This window comes from Tenrec ecaudatus, chromosome 1 (assembly GCF_050624435.1).
Source record: "Tenrec ecaudatus isolate mTenEca1 chromosome 1, mTenEca1.hap1, whole genome shotgun sequence".
NCBI lineage: Eukaryota > Metazoa > Chordata > Mammalia > Afrosoricida > Tenrecidae > Tenrec > Tenrec ecaudatus.
This window is the reverse complement of record NC_134530.1, coordinates 158,696,459-158,709,238: the sequence shown is the minus strand read 5'-3', so window position 1 is coordinate 158,709,238 and position 12,780 is coordinate 158,696,459. Positions and strand designations below refer to the sequence as shown.

General features: G+C 47.0%; 2 non-coding genes across 2 annotated transcripts; both read left to right on the top strand.

Annotated features, from left to right (window-relative positions):
• The first annotated feature begins 7,076 nt into the window (after positions 1-7,076).
• Positions 7,077-7,150, top strand: TRNAN-GUU (transfer RNA asparagine (anticodon GUU)). Its single transcript has one exon. It is a non-coding gene; the product is annotated as a tRNA-Asn (tRNA).
• Positions 7,151-12,706: 5,556 nt separating this feature from the next.
• Positions 12,707-12,780, top strand: TRNAN-GUU (transfer RNA asparagine (anticodon GUU)). Its single transcript has one exon. It is a non-coding gene; the product is annotated as a tRNA-Asn (tRNA).

Genomic DNA, 12,780 nt, shown 5'->3' with positions numbered 1-12,780 from the left:
GCAGCCTTGGGGTCTCACCCTTCTAAGAACTCTCCTGGATGGCACCTGTGTTAGACGCTTTCTGTTCAGGCTGCTGGGACGCACACGACGACGAGCTCAGTCTGAGCAGTGTCCGACGCTCCTGCAGCCAGTGTCTGCAAAGAGTTGTTTCATATCGCATAACCAGTTTCTTTTGGGAGGATTAGTATAAGACTGGGCCCTATGTGGTGAAGGTTAAAGATGTCACAGATGTCCACCTTGTCTAAATACCTGCACCACTCCGTCATATGAGTCCTAATCAACTCTGGGGCAAACACCTTCCCTGAAGTCAATATTTAGATCTAGCCCCACTAAAAGCCCAATTTATATTTACACCTGAAGCCATCAGCCAACGTTTGCACACTTGCATTTATGACATGAAGTATACAGATCCAGGCAGAGTCTCACTGGTTTAATTTCTGTACAGACGGGGGCCACCACAGCTGCCAGTGTGTCTGCTCAACTTTGCTTTTCTGGGCGAAGGCCCAGCTCTCTGGCATCCACGGTGCTGCGCAGGCAGCTGAGCACCCAGAGCAGCAAGTGTAGTTGAAGATCACACATTCGTGGCTCATTCGGGCTCGTGTTTTCACCCAAGTGGGAAGTTTGAGGGTTCTCCTGGCAGCTTCCTCTCAGCCCTATGCTGGTCATTACCCATAAGCCGTACCCTGATTCTAAGGTCATGGTCTCTAATATCTTCACTACCCCTGTGTATCTGTACAATGCTGGAGCTACTCTCTTTCCTGAAGGCTCAATCGCTCGATCCCCACTGTGGTTAGCACAGAACTTCGTCCAAGGTCCAGCATGCAAATCACAGACAAACCGACTGTAACTTCATGATTCCTTCCCTGATCAATCAGGGGAATAGTCACTATGACAAGACTATTTCTTCTAAACATTATGCATAACTGAAACACACGAGAATTTGTTTTCCATCTTGTAAGAAGACATGGTGAGAGGACGGTTGTCGCATTTCAGGCTAAGTATTAATGCGCACAGCAGTGGTTCTCAGCCTCCCCAATGCCATGACCCTTTAATACAGTTCCCCATGTTGTGGGGACCCCCACCCATAAATTTATGTATATAGTTGCATAAAATTATTTTCATTGCTACTTCATAACTGTAATTTTGCTACTGTTATGAATCAGGCCACCCCTGTGAAAGGGTCCTTCAACCCTAAAGGGGTCACGACCCACAGGTTGAGAACCACTGGGCTAGAGGATCACACTCTGGCCTACAAAGCTATGAAGTTACTCTTAGTGGTAGGCACATTTGATATCTTTAATTCCGGTATCACTCCCCAGTTCTCTACAATTTCTTCATTGACAGAAGTATTTGCTCCTGGCTGCTGAACCAATGTCTGCCTGTACCAGACTTGCCTATGGAATAAAGAGTCCAGATATGTATAAATTGGGCTACTTTTATATGCACGTGCTCCCAGATGCAGTAAATTAACCATAGAGGACAGAACAGGAACCATATGGATTAGCCAGGTATAAATACTGAGTTCCTCACATGAAAGCTCATTGTACCTGTGAACAGGAGCCAGACAAGTATGCCCTTTATCACTACTCAATTCAATATTGTCCTGTAAATCTTAGCCAGAATGATAAGATAACAAAAAGAAAATGAAGGCATCCAAATTGGAAAAAAGTAACATTCTATTTTCAGATGATATGACTCTCTATGTAGAAACTCAAAGACTATTTGGAAGATTCAGCAATGTGTTTACAAGATTAACATGCAAAAATAAATCAGCTTCCTGTGTACAAATGAAGAGAACTCTGAAAAGGATATCCAGAAAACAATATCATTTACAATAGCAACCCCAAAGATGAAATATTCAAGAATAAACCTAACCAAAGGGGGGGGGGGAGAACGCATAATAAGACTACACAACACTAATACAAGAAGCCAAAAAAGATTTATGTAGGTGGAAGAATATACTATGTTCATGGATAGGAAGACTTAACATTGTGAAAATGTCTTTATTGCCCAAATCAATTTTTGGATATAGTGCAATTCCAATCCAGATCCCTGCATCATTCTACAAAAAGATGGAGAAACTAATCACAAACTTTATCTGGAAAGGAAAGAGATAGAGGATCAGCAAAGCTCAACTAAAGAAGAAGAACAAAGCAGGAACGCTTCTTTCCTGACCTCAAAACGTACTAGAGTCGCTGTAGTGAGAATAGCGGGGTGCTGGCACAATGAGCGACACATGGACCAATGGAACAGAACAGAAAACCTAGAAATAAATCCATTCCCTATAAGGCATCATGCAAAAAAAAAAGAATATGTGTACATATATGTGTGTGAGTGTATATACATGTATATGTATACATATATATATACATGCCATAGTGAATGAAGGGGGAAGTGCAGAGTGGAGACCCAAGGCCCATTTGTCGGCCAATGGAGATCCCCTCACAGAGGGGTTTAGGAGAGGAGATGGGTTAATTAGGGTGCGAGGTAGCACCGATGAAGAACATAGCTTTCCCCCAGATCCTGGATGCTTCCTCCCCCCAAGTACCATGATCTGAATTCTACCTTGCAGGGCTGGATAGGGCAGAGGTTGTACACTGGTGCATATGGGAGCTGGAGGCACAGGGAATCCAGGGTGGACGATACCTTCAGGACCACGGGGGTGAGGGGCGATACTGGGAGAGTGGAGGGTGAGTGGGTTGGAAAGGGGGAACTGATTACAGGGATCCACATGTGACCTCCTCCCTGGGAGATGGACGGCAGGGAAGTGGGGAAAGGAAGACTCCGGATAGGGCAAGATATGACAAAATAACAATCTATAAATTATCAAGGGCTCGTGAGAAGGAGGGGAGCGGGGAGGGAGGGGAAAAAAAAAAGGACCTGATGCAAAGGGCGTAAGTGGAGAGCAAATGCTTTGAAAAATGATTAGGGCAAAGAATGTACGGATGTGCTTTATACAATGGATGTATGTATATGTATGGATTGTGATAAGAGTTGTATGAGCCCCTAATAAAATGTAAAAATAAATAAATAAAAATCCACTCCCTTACAAATGATTTTGACGGACGGTCCAAACCCAATTAAATGGGGAAGACGTATCTCTTCAAAAAATGTTTGGTTAAAAAAAAAATGTTTGGCAAAATTGGATTCCCACTTGCAGAAGAATGAATCAGGATCCATATCTCAACTCAAGCTGGATTAGAGACCTAGATGTAAATTTTAGAGTTATAAACATCATCAATTAAAAAACCAACCAGGAACAGACATGAAGGCCCTGGTGGTGCAGTGGTTCAGTGTCAGCTGGGAAGCGAAAGGTCAGCCCTTGGATCCCACTAGCTGTTCCTCAGGAGACGGTTAGCGGACCAGGCAGGAATAGGGCAAGCCATGACCTGATGCAGGTTGGTACATTCTTCAAGCTGTTTAATGCACACAGCATCTGATATTTAACCCCTCCACCTACTTCACAGTAAAATGCTTTAGAAGTGTCTAGCCTGTGCTGGTGAGTCAAAGGCAGGGGAGCAGCTGTGAGGAACGAAGCACCTGCCCGTTCTTCAAGGGTAGCTTGTCCTAACAGAGCATGTCACTGGGACACCTCCAATTTATCATTCCTGATCTAACAGAATCGGCTTCAAAGTAACCACTACCAATTCATTCAAGTTCTCGAGGATCACACTTCAAGGTTCGGTTCCATTTTGACAACTTTCTATCTTTCCTCCTAAGGGATAAGAGGGGGTCAAGGGAGCAGGCTGAGGGATAGGAGGGGGTAAAGGGAGCAGGCTGAGGGATAGGAGGAGGCTAAGGTTTAGGAGGGGGTAAAGGGAGCAGGCTGAGGGCAGGGCCCTCTGAGGCCCTGTGCTCAGGTCCCTCTCCTGCAAGTCAGAGTGCCTCATCTCTCCCAGGTGTGGTGCAAACATGCCTGCGTGCCCCAGGGGTCCCGCTCTGTCTCTCTGCCTCTGGGTCCAGGCTCCTCTCGGGGATCTGTGGACTCTACTTTCTGGGCATTTTCCAAAGGGTTTTTGTGCTCCCTGGAAGGGCCATTTTCAGTCTTAAACTTCTCCAGGGTCCCCCGCATGAGGCCTGGCATGCTTCCAAGGATAGTGTGTACCTGAGACAGTAATAGGGGAGCTTCCTTTTCCCTCATGAAAGTTACTTGGATTTACAAGGGTCCCAGGTGGATTCATTCAGAGTTGAGAAGCAAGAAACAAGGTAAACCATCACAGAAACCTAACATATATACTTTGTAACCAGTAATGCATCTGCCCTTCCTCTCCCACTCCAAAAAATCCTCAAAGAATCTACCTTCCTTCCTTCCTTCCTTCCTTCCTTCCTTCCTTCCTTCCTTCCTTCTTCTGTTTCTTTTTCTTTTATTGCAGCTTCATAGATGGGTTTGGCCAAACCTTTTATAAAGTGTTTGACCTTGTTTCTACACTCCCAACCTCAGGCCCAGAAAACTAGCCCTATTTTGAGAAAGGTCTTCCATTGTTCTGAGACAGAAACGTTTTCAAATACACCTTCTCCACACTGAATAATGTGCCCCGCAAGAGCTTTCCCTTAAGGACTGCCACCCTGGATAGGTCATTCCTGAGTCTGGCTGCTTCACTATGCTCAAAGGTTGTCTCTAGACAAGAGCAATCAGGTTCTATAGCCAACCCACCGTAAATGCAGCAAGTGGTATCTTGACATCTCCTGCTGATACTGATCCGTGATTCCAAGCCCTGGGGACGGCTTGGGGGTGTTATGGGTCAGCTAACACTAGGTCAAGACAGTGACTCACCTCATTGCTTATTTATTGCATAACCCACTTATGATATTACCTACAAGGTGGTACCCAAAGATAACCGGGATTATGTTTTTCAAAGATATGTGGTTTTTTTAACACAACAATCTTATCACCTTCAAGGTACTCTCCATTGCCCTTAATACATTTGTTAAAACTTTGATTCCATTCTTGGAATAGTTTTTCAAACTCATCTGTTTGGATAGCTGACAGCATTTCATGTTTTTTTTTCCCTTCTTCACCTCTTCTACATCATCAAATCGCTGTCCTTCCCTCTGCATTTATGGAAGCAAAAAAGTGTCAGGGAGCTAGGTCAGGTACATGGGGCAAGAGAGGCATGCTGGTTTTTGCCACAAACTGGTGCACTGAGATGGCTGCATGAGCAGGTGCATTTTCATGGTGGCAAAACCAGTCCCTTGTCTGCTGCAAATCCTGCCTTTTTGTTTTTTTGGTCACAGGCTGTTACACTTTCTTTTCAGAACCCTAAATAGAAAGCTTGATTACGAGTCTGACCTGATGGAACACACTCCAAATGCACGACGGAAATTGACAGACATCCAGAACGAGATTTATCATCAATCGACATTTCACCTCTAAAAAAATAATTTTATTGAGAGCTCATACAACTCTTATCAAAATCCAAAATACATCCATGGTGTCAAGCACGTTTGTACATTTGTTGTCCTCATCATTCTGAAAACATTTGTTTTCCACTTGAGCCCTTGGTATCAGCTCATTTTCCCCCTCTCTCCCCAATTCCCCCTTCCTCATAAGCCCTTGATAATCATAAATTATTATTGTTTTGTCATATTCTACACTGTCCAAGCTCTCTCTTCACCCCCTTCACTGTTGTCCATCCCCCGGGAGGGGGTTATATGTAGATCCCTGTAATTGGTTGACCCTTTTCACTCCACCCTACCTCCACTCTCACCACTGGTCCTGAAGGGATCATCTGTCCTGGGTTCCTTGTGTTTCCAGTTCCTATCTGTACCAGTGCACATCCTCTGGTCTAGCCGGATTTGTAAAGTAAAATTGGGATCAATAAAGTTGGGGGGGGGTACTTTTACCCTTCTTGAGACAAGAGAACTGCTTGTACACTTGAGTTTTCCTCAGAGAGCTGTCACTGTAAGCTGTGTTCAACATCACAACAGTTCCTGTGGCGTTTTTCCTGAGCAGGAAACAAAATTTCACAGCTGAATGCTGTTCTCTTAAATCGGTCATCACAAAAAAAATGAAGTGGGAGCAAAACTGCTTTTACTAAAAATTCCACTGTGACCAGAGAGCATTTTCCCCAGCCATGCCACCGAGTGAACTAACTCAGAGTTTCTGGCCTTTTGGGGAAAATGGGAACTATGGAAGCTCCGCTCACCCAGAGCACTTCCTGTTTTTTTGCATGCCCCTCTTATGGCTCATATGTTGGCTCCAATGTGTATGCTTCAGGAAGGCTATGTAATCCCCGTTATGCATACCCATTGGGAAATGCATTCACTCTCAGTCCTGACACGGGATAGGGAGCCCCTGTGCCTCACTGTCTGTTTGTCTGTCTTTAATATTGTCCACAATCGCAAAGTCTCTCCTGGGTACTTTGTTAGAATGTTGGGGACCCCCTCACTCCGACAAATGACAGAAAGGCAATGCATTGGCCAGCATTATCCTCGTTTTGGGTTTACTGGGGAATATCACATTCTTGATGCAAGCATCTGATCTCAGTGTGTAACCAGAGAATATAAAGATTTCAATTTGAAGACACCTGGCATCTGCAGGAGCAGAAGCAAATCCAACCACACAGGCGGAGTAACTCACACCTACAGTTTCGAGAGATGCTGTGGAGACCGTAGAGTATCGCCTGCCTCGTGTACGGGAAGACTCAAACGAGAGAATGAGAACGGCCTGTGCCTCGGCCGCACAGCTCTCTGGACAGAGACCAAGCCCGCACCTGTGCTTCCCAGCTCCCATTGCTTCCCTTCCCGGTTCCCGTGCCCCTCACTCCCGGCCCCTCCCGCCCAACCAGCCGCCTGCCGGTCCAGCGGGGCCGGGCGCCGCGGGCTGCGGGACTCAGGCGACCCGGTGTCTCCGGGGCCCCGAGGCTTCCGAGGCAGGTGAGGAGCAAGGAGCGACGAAGGCCACCCGCTGCCCTTCTACCTTGGGGATCACCCACGTACAGATTCCAAATGTGACAATGGCGCCATTCGTGGCCCCAACCTGCCGGTTTTCTGAAGTTTTGGGGCAGCGCAAGTGTTCTCCAAAGCGCGGAGTCTTGATGAATGAATGCCCTGTGTCCGCGGCGGCAAGAGACGCAGTCTCTGTGGCGCAATCGGTTAGCGGGTTCGGCTGTTAACTGTAAGGTTGGTGGTTCGAGCCCACCCAGGGACGGGCGGGCTCACTTTTAAGATGTGAGCTGTTGGATTTGGGTTTGCATGGCAGACCCACACCCTCTCCTTGGAAGACAAAGAGGAGACCTTGTATGACCCCTCCTTATCTGTCCCGGACCCTCCACTGCTGTCTAGAAGATTCAGATATGTACGCGCCCGCATTCCAAATACCCCTTACCAGAAAACCCACCATTGAGACGATTCCAACCCATAATGACCCCTTACAGGCAGAGCAGAACCGACAGCCTCCTGTCAGCACAAACGGAAACCAAACTCACTGCCTTCCAGTTAGTGTGGGCTTCTGAGCGCACAGGAGGGGAAAGCCCAGTCTTTCTCCAGCCAGCCGCGGAGGTCACGGGCCAACTCGCAGCCAGCAAACCTCTGAGAACAAAACACCTGTGTGGTGAGACGGCAGGGTTACTTGAGAGGGTCAAAGCGTCCTCACTACGGTTTACTTTACAACGGACACGAATGTCAACAATTGTTTGTCCTGGTGTTTCTGTCCCTCTTTCCTCATGCCAAACTTACTGTCCTGCTGTTGATCCCGACGCATAGCGCCCTCTTATGCCGGTTCGGAGGCTGTAAATCTTTCCCGGAGCAGAGAGCTTCGTCCTTGATGGGTCACGCAGCCAAGTGTGTCAACCACGGAGGCATCAGGTCTCCTGCCTTCAGAATGAGCGGAAAATCGGCTCCTTTGTAACAGACGCTGCGAAATCCTTTTAGAGAGACCGTGTAACAGCTCTTGTTGCCCAAAATACCTAATGCTCATTGCTTCTCCTGGCTGCCAAAATCACCAGAAGGCTGGATGTGCCTTTGCAATAGATAGTCTTTCATAGTAGAGAGGAAGTCTGAAAGTCCTGGGTAAAATTTAAAATGTGGTTGCAAAGTGCGATGGCCAAGAATTGAACCAGAGTCATAAAGCAGAGTTATCCACATGGCAGGCGAGATCTCACCACTGACCTACCAGTTCCTGCGCAGTACATTCTGGCAATAAAAACCTTCCTATTGCACACTGGCAGGGAAGGTGACAGGCACTACGACCACTGAAAACAAACTTTTAAAACAAGCCTCCTATATGAAAAACCAAAAACAATAGTTTAATTGAAGGGCGACATACATCGGGCAATGCCATTGTTAGATGCCGTCTCCTTGGTCGCACCCCATAGAGCCCTGTGTGCAACAGCATGAAACACTGCCCGGTCCACTTCTCACGTAGGAGGCCATGTGGCAGCCACTGCGTCCGTCCATCTGGTCCCGGGCCTTCCTCTTTTTCACTACCTGGCACATTACTGAAAATGACGTCCTTTCCCAGGGACTGGTCTCTCTTGATAGCATGATTAACGTACACGAGCCCAAGTCTCTCCATCTTTGCTTCTAAGGATCATTCCGGTTGTATTTCTTCCCATGCAGATTTGTTGGTCTTTCAGCAGTCAGTTCATGGTAACTTCAATATTCTCTCCAGCACCATCATTGAAATGCATTAATTCTTTCTCTGTCTTCCTTGTTCAATGTCCAACTCTCACACTGAAAATACCATGGCTTGGGTCAGATTCACATTACTTTTCAAAGTAGCATCCTTGATTTTTGACACCTTAATTTACCCAATGCAATGTGTAGTTTGATCTCTCGGTTGCTGCTCCCATGAGCACTGGCGGTGATCCAAGCAAGACAAAATCCTCGACAACTGCAATCTTGACCCCCTTTAGCACACTGTTACCGAGTGGTTTGGCTGTGCGGAATTTTCTTCTCCTTACACTGAGCTGTAACCCGCGTGGAAGGCTGCAGTCCTTGATCATCATCAGCAAGTGCTTCAAGCCCTCCTCACTGTCAGCAAGATGTCACCACATTATTCTGTTTTGAAACCCTTAAGGATAGGATGGAAACAATACAACGTGGTGAGTTTTAAATAAAAATACCAGAATATCAAAGTGAGCTGTTCTGTTAACTCATACTACACCCCAAAAAGAGTCTCTTCAGGTGCACCATGTATATCCTAATGAAGAGCAGCAGACATCCGTGCAGTTCCCTTGTCTTGTCCCCACACCTGCCATTGTTCATGTCAGACTGCTACCTTATGTTTTGAACACGTGAAAATTATATATATATATTTATTTATATACACACACATGCATGAAAACCAGCATTAGAAATAAAGAATTAAGAAGGAAAGAGGAAGGGTAGACATGGAATCTAACCAATATCCCTTATGAAGATATATATGCTAAATTTTTATATATTTTATTTTTTAATCATTTTATTAGGGGCTCATACAACTCTTATCACAATGCATACATACATCAATTGTGTAAAGCACATTTGTACATTTGGTAACTTCATCATTCTCAAAATATTTGCTCTCCACTTAAGCCCCTGCCATCAGGTCCTCATTTTTCCCCTCCTCCCCGGCTCCCCCCTCCCTCGTGAAACCTTGATAATTTATAAATTATTATTTTGTCATATCTTGTCCTGTTCGACATCTCCTTTCACCCACTTTTCTCTTTTCCATCCCCCAGGGAGGAGGTTATATGTAGATCCTAGTAATCAGTTCCCCCTTTCCACCCCACCCTACCTCCACCCTCACCTCTGGTCCTGTGGGGATCATCCGCCCTGGATTCCCTGTGTTTCCAGTTCCTATCTGTACCAGTGTATATCCTCTGGTCTAGCCAGATTTGTGAGGTAGACTTGGGGTCATGATAGTGGGGGAGGAAGCCTTTAGGAACTAGAGGAAATTGTATGTTTCATCGTTGCTACACTGCACCCTGATTGGCTCTTCTCCTCCCTGACACCCTTCTGTAAGGGGGTGTCCAGTGACCTACAAATGGGATTTGGGTCTCCACTCAGCACTCTCCCTCATTCACGATGATATGATATTTTTGTTCTGATGATGCTTGATACCTGATCCCTTAAACACCTCGTGTTCACACAGGCAGGTGTGCTTCTTCCATGTAGGCGTTGCTTCTGAGCTAGATGGCCGCTTGTTTAACTTTAAGCCTTTAAGACCCCAGTCGCTATATCTTTTCATAGCTGGCACCATCAGCTTTCTTAACCACACTTGTTAATGCACCCATTTTAACTTCAGCAATGGTATGAGGAAAGTGAGAGTCACAGAATGCCAGCGTATTAAAAGAAAGTGCTCTTGTGTTGAGGGAGTAGTTAAGTAGAGACCCAATGTCCATCTGCTTACTTACCATATAAATATATGTACATGAAGCTATATCCCAATCGTTATATATTAACATATTTACATATGAACATGCCTTTATTTAGACCTCATAAATGCCCTTTGCCTCCTGGTTCTCGCCTCTATTTCCTTTTATCTCACTATCTTGTCCCACTAACATGCTCAGCCTTCATTTGGGTTTCAGTAATTCCTCTTGGTTACATTGCCATTGATCAAGCCCTACCAGGCCTCTTACACGCGCTTTGTCACCGATTTTGTATCACTTGTTTTTCCCTAGTCAGGGATATTGTCCTCAGGCTTGGTGGGCCAGGGCGTGCTCCACTCTCTCTTCCTCCCCCTTCATTTGTTCCCATGTGCTCTGACCAGACACATCCCTCTGCCTGAGCTGTAGCTTCAGTGGTGTCCTCTGAAGTACAATTTTCTGAGTGGAGAGGCATAGTTGGGATTGGGGCCGAGGGCCATGTCTTAAGGCTTAATTGTTCTTATATCAGGGTTCCAATCAAGTGATAACTCAAAATCCATTCTTATAGCCGTTGTTATCTACAAGTCTCTACTTCAATTTTTGGGACAGCAAGAAGAATGGTAATACATTCGTCATCAAGAAGAATAGTTCCAGATCTCTCTTGAAGTCCAATGCAGCCTGTGACAGGACGCAATCATTAATGCCCACAAGGAAGCCCACTTTATACAACTATTCTTCAAATTAAAGCTAGTGATGAAGAAATGGAAGAATCCTACCAATTTCTGCAGACTGAAATGGACCAAACAGGCAATTGAGACACATTCTCACTGGGGGTTAGAATGGGAAAACTGGACACAGCGGGGAAGGACCCACAGTTCTACGAGATGATCTTGATGCTGGAAACAAAGCTGGCCATCTCCTGAATAATTTTGGAAGAACCAATGACTTCTTCATTGCAAATCTCTTTTTCAATAGCAAAAATGACACGGACCTTACCAAAAGTTAGGATATGGACGCACATGTTCACTAAAAAAGAGACACAAGAATTTTCTTACAGTTCTTTGCATAATTTCCCCAAATATCCATCAACTGTGCTGTATTAGAACAATGAACTACAAAATTAGGCAGTGTTATTTGCAACAATGTAGGTATTATTGTTAGGTGCCAACCCACAGGGACCCCGTGTACAACAGAGGGTCCCGTGCCAGCCTCACAATTGTTCCCGTGCCGGCGCCCATGGCTGCAGCCACCAATGTAGTATGCCTCAAAAAAGGAACGGGAGAGAGAAAGGGGGTAAAGCCAGATCCCAAGAACGCGTATTCATGCAGGTGAATCTCAAGAACAGCAAAAATAGCCTTAGGCGGGGGATCTCAAACTAGCGATTAACTAGAGATAGAGATGATTGATCTTTTCTGCCCATTGACCTGTCGGATGTGTTAAAATTCAACAGTTGCTGCATGGATTTTGTGGGAATTGTGTACTAACTTGTCGGGTACCACGAAATCAGTGCCACTCGCAGCGGCCCGATGAGGCGGAGGAATGAGTCCATTGGGTTTTGTTGACTCAGATGACAGGTCTGTCTCCGGCTGAGTCTCTGCCTGGTTCCTCAGCGGGTACGCAGAAGTCCGGCTCCATTCCAAAGCCATCCCCAGCCTCGTGGGCAGCTGCGTGAGGGTTTGCGAATTGCGTCTCCCAGAGGGCCCGTCTCCCGGGCAGGGCTGAGCTCTCTGCCAGAGGAGCGAGCCTGGTCTCCCTTGGCAGAGCAAAGGGTTGTGCAAACTGCTGACAAGCGCTCCCCGCAGCCAGCTTTGACACTCGATTCTTTCCTGTCCGGCCGGCAGACGAAGACGCAGTCCGGCGTGTCTGCAAGTCCCCTCCATGCAAACAAGCCACTGTCTCGCAGATCGGTTCCAGGTCAAGTTTTGGGTCTCTGTCCCTACTTCCAGGGAGTTTCGCGCTCTTTGGGGCTTGGATGCAAAGGCATCCGCAGGATCCCGCCGGTCGCAGCCCGCCTCCCTTCGTCCTCGCAGCTCCGTCCACACTGAGCGCCAGCCGGTGCAGCGGGCCGCGGAGCGCGGCGAGCGGAGCCGGGACGCAGAGCGAGAGCCGCCCGGCGCCGCGGGCTCCGAGCCTCGGGCCCCACTCGGCACAGACGACCCGGAGCAGCGCAGACGCGGAGGCTCTGGGGCCCGGTGACTTCCGAGGCAGGTGAGGAGCAAGGAGGGACGACGGCCATCTGCTGCCCTTCTGCCTTGGGAATCACCCGGCGTGCAGGTTGCAAATCGACAAAGGCGTCATTCATTTGCCCAACCCACCTGTTTCTTTTGAGACTCTGGGAGACAGCACACAGTATGCCCACGACATGAGGACGTGGTGTATACGTATTCCCTGTAGGGTGTTGTGAGGGTATCGGGGTCTCTGTGGCGCAATCGGTTAGCGCGTTCGGCTGTTAACCGAAAGGTTGGTGGTTCGAGCCCACCCAGGGACG